This window comes from Rissa tridactyla, chromosome 5, assembly GCF_028500815.1.
Source record: "Rissa tridactyla isolate bRisTri1 chromosome 5, bRisTri1.patW.cur.20221130, whole genome shotgun sequence".
Taxonomy (NCBI): domain Eukaryota; kingdom Metazoa; phylum Chordata; class Aves; order Charadriiformes; family Laridae; genus Rissa; species Rissa tridactyla.
This window is the reverse complement of record NC_071470.1, coordinates 47,392,763-47,403,107: the sequence shown is the minus strand read 5'-3', so window position 1 is coordinate 47,403,107 and position 10,345 is coordinate 47,392,763.

Below are 10,345 nucleotides of genomic sequence, written 5' to 3'. Positions count from 1 at the left end.
TTCTGGACCTGCCTGCCATTAGCACAGCATTTAACTACCCAAAGGAGCCAAAAGACTCATTAACTAGAAAGAAAGTTTAAGACAGCATAACATAAAAATGTGGAAGCTTAGTAGTTAGGACACGTACTAGGGTAAGACCTGATTTCTGTCTGGAATTCATTTAAAGTCCTTGAGTATCTGGTTGAATGCAGCCTGTTTAAAAACTTCAACAGAATTAGTAATAAAAATTTAGTCTCATTATCAGTGCACTGAGCCATTTACTTACTCCCACACACAAGTCAGATGCATGGCAAATCAGTTTGCAGAGATCATTTAATTACTCATGAGTGCACCTAGGGCACTATATCCTAATTCTCATAAATGACCTATAGTTTCAAGTGTTTATTCAGAAGAGAAGCCTTTCAGAAGGTCAGAAGGGATCATTCATCAGAGGCTTAGAGATTGCTCCTCTGTCAGTTTTACATACAGTAAAAGGATACACAGTAATTTTCGGACTTGCATCAGGTTTCATTATTTTTCTGATAAAGAGCTTTTTTTTTTCCCTCCAGAAAGAATAAATTCTCATTTAAAGTATTTCTTAAGTAGTATATTCTTTCATATTGAATCTAGTATTGAACATTTTATGCAATCATCCTAGGACTGTGAATATGATTTTTTTTTTATTTATCCTGGCACTCAGAAGTTCATTGCTTTTGTACAGCTACATTTTATTGCAACATACAGAAGTTCTCCCTAAACATGAGAAAGAAGGCTAAGCTCCATTACGTTTTGAACACTCATGAAGTATAACACTACCACCCTGAAAATAAATAGAATTTGATTTTCAGCATTTTACTATAGGAAATTTAGGCTCGTTCTATTTACAAGGCTAAAGATGTTTCCATGTGAATGAGAAATATGAGGTAAACCTCTTTCGCACACCTCTTCCAGGTATGTCATACATGACGGCAAGGCATGTTCTCAAAGGGTATATTGGGTATCTAAATCCCAAACTACATCAGTCACATGACATGGAGAGCAGTGACACAGAACATCAAGTCACTCTAATAACGGCAGATGAGGGGCAGTACCACAGCCACAGGAAGACCCTTGAGATCCTTGAGATCCATGACCTCCTCCTCCCACTTCCCCCTTACGGCTCTGCAAAGCCCTGGGGAACACGTGAAGTTCCCACCTTGCCACCTGATGGAGAAGAAAGAGGGGGGAGAGGTACATGCCGTGGCTGCCCCATGCTCCGGCACTGTCTGCAGGAGAGAATTAGACTCCACTATAGATTAACAGAGGGCGAGTTTTGCCCAAAGGCTTCCTTCATATATCTGATGGGCATTGATTTTAACGTCATGATTCATTTATTGTGGCTCTTTGTAACTAAAAGACGCAATAAAAATGACTGCGGTCCTCTCAGCAGCCAACTTCAGAGATGTGGTGTCCTGAAAGACTGATACAGACAAAGGCTCATTGGCTTGGAACATGTTTCAAATATTCCCATCTCCCCAGGAAATATTTATGACCTGCTTAACACAAACTAGTGCAGATACAAGTCTTTGTAAAGATAAAATTCCAGATATAGATCAGGTATAACTTATACCTCTACTTTCCTACAGATACCTTAAAAAATGACTGGGTGTTGAAATCTTCTTTGCTCAGTTAAAAAAATTATTCTGAAGCCCAGGAAAAATATGAATGTAAGCATTAACTCTTCAGATACCCATCATTTCAGCGGCTGATAACTGTAAAAAATGGGTGAAATATGAACTCCTGGCAGTAAAAAAGTATCCAGAAGAGAGACAATGAAGAGGAACAAAAAATGAAACAGGAGTACCAAAACTAGGACAGAAGCCACTGGGGTTCCTCCCTGAACTTGCTGTCACCCTGCACGATACAAATCATGACAAAGTCCTGGAGAACGAGCAGTGACGCAAAGCAAGACTCTACCCCGGTCTCACCTGCGGATGTATCTCTGCTCTCGGTAAAAATCTGACTCTGAATAAGGAGCAGCATACGTGGGTAATATTTCTTGGCCGCAAGCCAGAATATAAATTATTTGCAGCGCATGGTCTCTGCTGAAATACTTTGCGCGACTCACAGCTGAGAAAGCAGGACCTCTGAAAATTTAAGCAGGGAGCTGATAGCGAAGCACAGCATGAGCAACGGTGAGCGCAGCCTGCCTGTCTGCGCAGCTCCCACAGCTCTGTGCCATACAGCCTCCACGTAAAGCCTGCCAAGGCTTTGCGATGCCGCCTGCTCTACGGGCAGCTTGTCAGTGCTGCTCAGTGCACACCTGCAGGTGCCAGGATATCAAATGACCTGAACCTAAGAGCAACGAGCTCTCTCCGCAGATAAGTTTACGGAGCCCAATTCCCTGCTGATTTAAAATAGGATTCAAGAGTCTCTCCAGCTCCGGACATTGACTAGTAAGGGACAGCAAGGCAGAAAAATTAGGGAATATTCCTTGCAGTAAGCAGAAGCTCACCATTACCCTCCATCAGTCCGAAGATCCCAAGTAGCTTTAATTGCTATAGCAATTAGACAGTTTTGCGGTAAAATGGACACTTGCATTTGAACGAACCATACTTAACTAGCTAGACTCCAGCATCTCAGATTCTGATTTATTTTCTCCTCTTCAAACAACCCTAGTAACGTAGATACTATTTTCAAGGCTAGAAAATGTAAAGTCACCCTGGAGACCGAGCTTCCCCATTTTTTTTTTCTTCGGGTTCTTCCTCCCCTAGACTCAGATTCTTTACTATTGCTACTACTGCAGTTTGAACAGCTTTCCATAAAAATGACGACTGCACTCCCCTCCTTTAATGTGGTTTTGTTTGACTGATTAGAAACAAATAGAGCATGAGCTACAAAGGAAGAACTTTTGCTGTTCGTCAGCTGACAGAAGGCAAGTTATTCTCAAACTCCCAAACACGGACCTGCTGGTTTATAAATAACTTTCAGTCAGTCAGTCACATCTCAGCCTCCCTAAAAGAGAACTGAGGGGGAGAGACATGTTTGGACAAAATTCCTGTTCTGGATCATTTAACCATTAAATTGAAGCAGGAATTCAATTATTTGGTTACACTGTATAGAAATACTTGGGTAGATCTTCTCTGTCGGAAAATTGGACACAATTATCACTCTTGCATTTTTGTAATGTGCACGTTCTGGCAAGACTTTCTTGTAGGAACGGTCACATAAATGAATAAGACACCTGGATACATCTGAGTGGCCCAGATGACTAGATTCTTTGGTTTTTTCCTATCCTAGATTCTTGGTTTTCTCCTATTAGGTCATCCAGGTGACAACTACTGATTATTTTAGCTAGAAATGGCTGCAGACATGTATGTTTTGAAGTTTATGTGACACTAACAGCGAAACAAAGTACCGCTGTCACTTTAAAGACTTCACCTAAGAATGAAAATACAGCAGCTAATCAACATCAAACACCTCATATAGTCTGACTAGTGACACTAACCTGAGCGTCTCTGGCCCACACTTTTACATCCATAGGAATTGTAGTTTTGTAACTGCATGTGTTCCGGTATTTGGTATTTGTTTTAAAAGCACAATTTACATTTTTTCCTCTACTACAGAGTCATAACCAAACATTCAGAACAATGTTATAACTAATTTGTATATTATTTAAAAGAATGTAACACATGTTGGAACCTAGCTGTTTGAAATTTCTTCCTGATGACCATCTTTCCCTGGAATAGCTTTTAAAAAGAAGCTATTTTCATAGCTTTGGTGCTATTTTTAGGCATCTTTCTAGAGGTTGACTGGAACAGAGGAGCACAGACAAGTCAGGCACCCTGGGCTCTCCTATGACCTTGTATATTCATTGCTTCCAGTTCGTCCAGATTCAAAATACCTTTAGTATTTCACTTGCACGTTACCAGTGCCTTTAATTTCAACAGCACAAGAAGCATAACAAGTAGGAAGGTGTCAGAAGTGTCCCTTTGTGCCCTTGGACAGTGACATCACGTATCCACCTGTGCTGCGTTGAGAATTGATACTTGTACTAATTTAGTTTCCTGCTGCTTTAACATAGATAACACAAGCATTAAGAAGTTGTTGTGCGGCCATATTCAAATAGGTACATGTTATTTTATGCTAAGCATCAGGACCAGTGACCAGCGTGTAGCTGCAATCAGCTGGAGGCAGTAGGATGACTGGCAGTGAAGATGATGACAAAGTCGAGACTGACACGAATTTAAGCTGATTTGAAGATGCTGGCTGAGACCGGCAGATAATTTGCTTCCAACTGCTCTAAATGAAAAGCATCACCTAAATTGCCACATTTAATGTCAGAAAGGGGTGTGCTACGGCGCACTGAGTCTTGCTGGTTTCCACCTGAATCCTGGCCTGCTCACTCTTTGCCACTGAATAGCTCCAGTAATATGTGGGGAAGGAGGGAGAGGGGCACCTGGAAAAGTGCAGATTCTCAGTTTGGATCCCAGCGTCTACAAGGCATCATGTCCGCTCTTGCTCCCACACCAAAGTGTCTTCATGTGGCAACACCATATGCATGAACTGCGCGGAGAAAACTGCCCATGCAATTAGGACTGACGTGATTAAACATTTAAAGATTAGTGTGCAGCTTCCGAGTTGCTTTGAAGAGCTAAAGGGCAAAGGACAGACTACCATAGGTGCTAGTCTCCACGGGCTCTGCTCAGTCCTTTTCGCTGATGTGGCCTGAACTCACCCCTCAATAGCCAGGTCCATTTAGGAACTGAGACCCAGGACACATCTCCAGCAAAGATCCTGAGACTTCCCATTTCCTCAGAGGATACCCCTGCTTTGTTAGTTACTCAGCGAAGTACAAAATCACTTCAAAAGAGAACACCGTCTCTTGGGCTGTGTTTTACCAAACACTTTACACAGATGCACACGACTTTCCCTGGCTGTGAAGATTTTCTAACCTTTCCAGTTTTAAAGCTTTCTATTAAACAACACTTCAGCAAGTGAGAATCCCACTTTCAAGTGGCAGTGCTAGTTTCCAGGGTGCTGTGCTGTAATTTAATAGTGCTAAGTACTAGCTTGAATTTTAAAGCGTGCTTTTAGCAGTTTTAACTGCATTTTCCACAAGACTATTTCACTACAGATATTCTGAGCCTGCTGTTACACAGCCAAAGAACCACACATTTGAGAACATTTAAACATCACAATCAAATCACTGCTGTCTGATATCATCACACTTGCTGTACGATGTCTAGCAAAAAAAGATTATGGACTGTCATACGATTAGCAGAAATAATCTTACAATAATACTATTTTTGGAGAGCAGACATAAACATTCAGAGCCACCATGTATAGCTTCTCCAGCACGCATAGGCAAGCCAAGTTTTCCCCAAGGCTTTTTGTTGTTGAGTAGGTAGCTCCAATCAATCTTTTCTTTGCTGGGTTTGGTCCATTTTCTGTCACCCACCTTTTTAATTGTACCAACATTTTTAGCTTAATCTTTTCTTTGTGCTTTTGTTTAGGTACTGGAATTCAGCTTTTCTCTTATTTTTTCTATGCTTTCATTTAATGAAAGCTTCCTTCGTTGCTACATTTATTTTTCTTTTTAACTTGTGTATTTTCATGGCAAGTACTCCCTCTGGCAAGGCTCACTGCGAGATTTACTTCACCATATTTCCTTTTTAGCACTTCCCAGCTTTTTACCATGGATTGTCTGTCCCCTTCCCATCTATCTGCTTCCTTTTTGAAACACAGGAATCACACTGGAAGTGCACTGAATAATAATGTGCATTCAGGGGAAACTTCACAGGAAAACACTGTGGAGAAACAAACCATCAGGGAAACCAATGTAGAAATACAAGGCTGTTGCTAATTACAACAACCAATACACAGCCCTAATGCTGCCAGAAGTGTCTAGCAGAATAGAATATAGATGGGAATGAACAGAAAGGACTTGTGACTTCCACTCCATCCTTTTCACTGATGCTGCCTATCCCCACTCCTCAATGACCACTGCCCTTAGCCTCCATTTCTCATCCCCTGTATGCAGTGCTGGCATCATCCATGTCCCCTGGACATTGCCCATCCAGATTTCCTCCTCTTCCTGGGACTCCCACACCACTCACATCAGGCAACGTACCTATGCCCTAAGCCAGCAAGGAAAACCCAGACGAAGGCAGCTCAGGAGCGACCAGGATCCACACCACAAAACTCCCAGCATGAAGAGTGAAACCCAGACTATACCTGAACATACTGATGAAAAGTTCTTGTTATTCTTCACTTCCCACAGCTGGGATACTGCTCAGGGAGCTGCCACAGCTGTTCCCCATCATCTGAATATGCTTTTTAGGAACATCCTCCTCCCCAGGTTCCTGGCCCTTGTTCACACGTATGAACCCTCCAGCTGCTGTTGAATGCAAGTGACCCTGTAAAGCATATCTCATTAATCTGACTTAGTTCTCTATTCTATTGCTGTTGCTGGGATGTAAGTGTCCCACAGAGACCAGGTAGCTAGCAGAGCACCTTCAAGCTTGGCCAGGGGGGTTCACCAGGGTGATGCCGAGCCTCAGCATGGCGGCTCTTCCACCAGGCCTTCTCAGCAGTACACTGAACTCAGCTTTAGTCTTTCCAAATGCTGCATTATAAATCATATACAGGCTTGGGTGATGCGCCATCCCCCTTACAGAAGCCGTTTCAACCAGCTTTGAGTTTGCTAGCATTTCAGCAAGCATACTATATAGGCCACATTAATACAAGGGATGAGTTATACCATATCACAACCCTGTTAGATGCAGGAGTCAACATTTGGGACACACATCTAGAACATTTTCAGTACAGTAATAAAAGAAGAGTCTCTAATTTCTCTACTGTTTTCATCAAGTTTCTTTGCTATAAGACTACAGCAACACCCCTTTTTCCAATATAACGTGTGAATGAAGAAAAATAAGCAGTTCCTGGTGCCCTGCACAGATGTGTGCAACCATCTTCATGGGATTTTAGTTTCCAAGGTCCAGCTGTACCAACACTCCTTTAGTAAGACATTGACACTAACTGTTTCACACCTTACAACTGCCAGCCCGAGTGGGCAGGGGGTCCCTGCAGGATCATGCCGGCATAAGGAGACCTTCAGGACAAAGAGCGATTCTCCACACCCTGGGTCTGGGCACGGCTGCGTGGGATCCCTCCTGGATGCTCTCCAGGCGGTTATAATGGACTGACCATGGCCCGTCCTTGTTACTGCCATTTAATGCAGCCTCCTTCATTGGCCAGCAAACTGAATGTCAGCTAAAAATCAACTTCCCACGGGCGGTGAAGGGAGGGCAGCAGCATTTATTCCAGGTTGCATGGCAATTAAAAATAATTCAGAAATATACATTTCCAAAGCTCTCCCTCTTAGAAGAAATAAAACTAAGCTATTTCGACAGTTTCAATCAAAACAGACGTTCCCCATCCATAATTGAATGCTGGATTTGGGTTTACTGAGCTGCCCAAAGTGCTTCGTTCCTCAGCGGTGGAGCACCAGCCAGGAGCAGCACTTAGCCCTGTTCCAGCAGTCGCCTGGGAGAGCTGCCGACCCCGTCTGCCCCCTCAGCCTGGGTCCCTGCTCACGCAAGGTTTTGTGTAATGGACCACATGCAATACAAGTGGAATATTCACCATAATCATATTTACAAGGGGTCTGGCTCCCAGGAGAGGCCAGAAGCCTGAATAACATATCAGAAATGAAATAAAGTGGGGTGTAGTTTGTTGGGTTGTTTTTTTTCAATTGCATTCAAAAAGTTTGGAGCCAGACAAAAAAACCCAACCTGTTTTCTTGCGGTCAGTGGTCAGAAGAAATACTCAAACATTTCCGGTGAGAGTCAGGAAAAAAAGTAATTGAGCAGAAGCAATGCTTACCAGCAGAAAGCCTCTCTGCTTGCGGCGAGCTCTGCCAGGCTCTGAGCCACCTCTCCCCGTTGCCATCTTGTTTGCTCCATCCCCATCCCTGAGGTACATCCGCGTGCTGACGGCTCCGTGAGGCAGCAGGGGGTAGTTATAAATATATAATGAATGCTTTTACGGCTCCCCAGCAGGCAGGTTGCGTGCCATTCACGAGCCAGTGCAGTGATGTTGTGTCTGGGGCAAAATGCCTGTAGCCTAATGGGGAGAGGAAAGTGCTACGGAGGGTGGGAGTGGGGCGATGAGGGTGGCAGGGGACAGGCAGGGGCGAGGCTGGTGGCATGGCAGTGGCAGGTCATCCAGCAGCCCAAACTGCAAAAGCAGGTGGCCCAAAGTTTCTGTTTCATCTGGAACTTAAACCCTGTAAAAAATGTGAAAACGTAACTTTTTTTGCTAGAGTTTTTGCTCGTGAAGAGTGTGCATCTCTGGGGGCAAGTCAGGTGCCGGTCACGGGAGGCACCCTGCCATCCATGCCACAGCGAGCATGGGAGGGGATCCTGCTGGTCGGCTTCATGAATCACCATCTTTCAAAAGGGGTATGTTCTTACGTGTTTAGATGGAGGGGAAATGCAGCCTATGACTTTTGGTCTGAAGCTGGTTGCCTGTTTCTCAAAAACCTTTTAATACATATTTTACTCAAACTGTTGGATGATTCAACAGTCTCCTCTGGTTATGTCCAGGTCCCTTCTATTCCTCAACTTTTCCCTCAAATCTCAGTATGTCTTTGTCTGGTCAGCCACGCTGGTCACAGTCCATCAAAATGAACAGTTTCAGGTATTCTCTGCCTGCCCTGTTTAAGGTTTGTCTCCAGCACTCGTTTCCCATGGAAATTCCCATGAACTGATCTTGTCAGCCACAGTAGAGCATGATACTCTTAGTGTCACCCTGGTTAGCCTGAGGAATCTGCAGCACACTAAGTGCTAATGTCCAGGCACTGAATTTTCTCCTAGAGATAGGCCATGTTGGCTACTAACACCAGAATTTGGGGCTTAGAGGATCTTTCCAGTCACACTGGTGCGGTTGCTAAGCCTCGTTCGATGTCCTTATGTAGGTCTTCGACACCTCACACTATAAATATCTGAAATACAAGTTCCCATTCTCCTCAACAAACAAAGACTGCATGTGATGCGTGGGGGAAATCTGGCAGAACCTGAAACCTTTATGATGATCTTTGCACAGTTAAAACCCTGCAAGAAAAACAGAAACATTTGCAGGAGATAATGCAGGTTTGGGAATTAAGAAGTCATATTTTCCGTCCTTTGATTTGGTCGTGACTCAGGGTTGAGAAACTACGTTTGTCTAACATGGGGGATAACAGCTCTAACCTGTTGCCATGGCACATTGGGAGGATCTCTTAATGATACCTTGTGCATCAAATGTATTCCACTACCCATGGATAGTAAGTGCTCTAATTTATTCCAGGCATGGCTGGACATTTATGCAAGTGGAATCTCTGGGAAGTTCAGATGCTTAACACCTGAAAATCCTGCTTTGTTTTGCAGAGCTGGGGTTCAGGATTCATAAGGCAGGATGGATCTGTCCTAATAAGAAGAGGACTAAGGATTATCTCTGTCCTCTAGTAGATAGGGCAGGCAACATAGTGACCAAGGATGAGGAAAAGGCTGAGGTACTTAATGCAGTCTTTGCCTAAGTCTTCAGCAGGAGGACCAGTTGTTCCCTGAGCACCCAGACCCCTGAACTAGAAGACAGGGATGGGGAGCAGAATGAAGCCCCCGTAATCCAAAGGGAAATGGTGAGGGACCTGCTTCAGCACCTGGAGGCGCACAAATCTATGGTGCCGGATGGGATCCACCCAAGGGTATTGAAAGAGCTGGGGGAAGTGCTCGCCAGGCCACTTTGCATCATTTATGAGCAGTCCTGGACAACCGGGGAGGTCCCAGCTGACTGGAGGTTAGCAAATGTGACACCCATCCACAAGAAGGGCCGGAAGGAGGATCCGGGGAACTACAGGCCAGTCAGTCTGACCTCGGTGCCTGGGAAGGTCATGGAACAGATCCTCCTCAGTGCCATTACACGGCACATGCAGGAGAACAGGGTGATCAGGCCCAGTCAGCATGGGTTTGTGAAGGGCAGGTCATGCCTATCAAACCTAATATCCTTCTATGATAAGGTGACCCACTTAGTGGATGAGGGAAAAGCTGTGGATGTTATCTACTTGGATTTTTGCAAAGCTTTTGACACCGTTTCCCACAGCATTCTCCTGGAGAAACTGGCTGCTCATGGCCTGGACAGGTGTACTCTTCGCTGGGTAAAAAAATGGCTGGATGGCCGTGCCCAGAGAATGGTGGTAAATGGAGTTAAATCCAGTTGGTGTCCGGTCACAAGTGGTGTCCCCCAGGGCTCGGTGCTGGGGCCGGTTCTCTTTAATATCTTTATCAATGATCTGGATGAAGGGATCGAATGCACCCTCAGTAAGTTTGCAGATGACACTAAG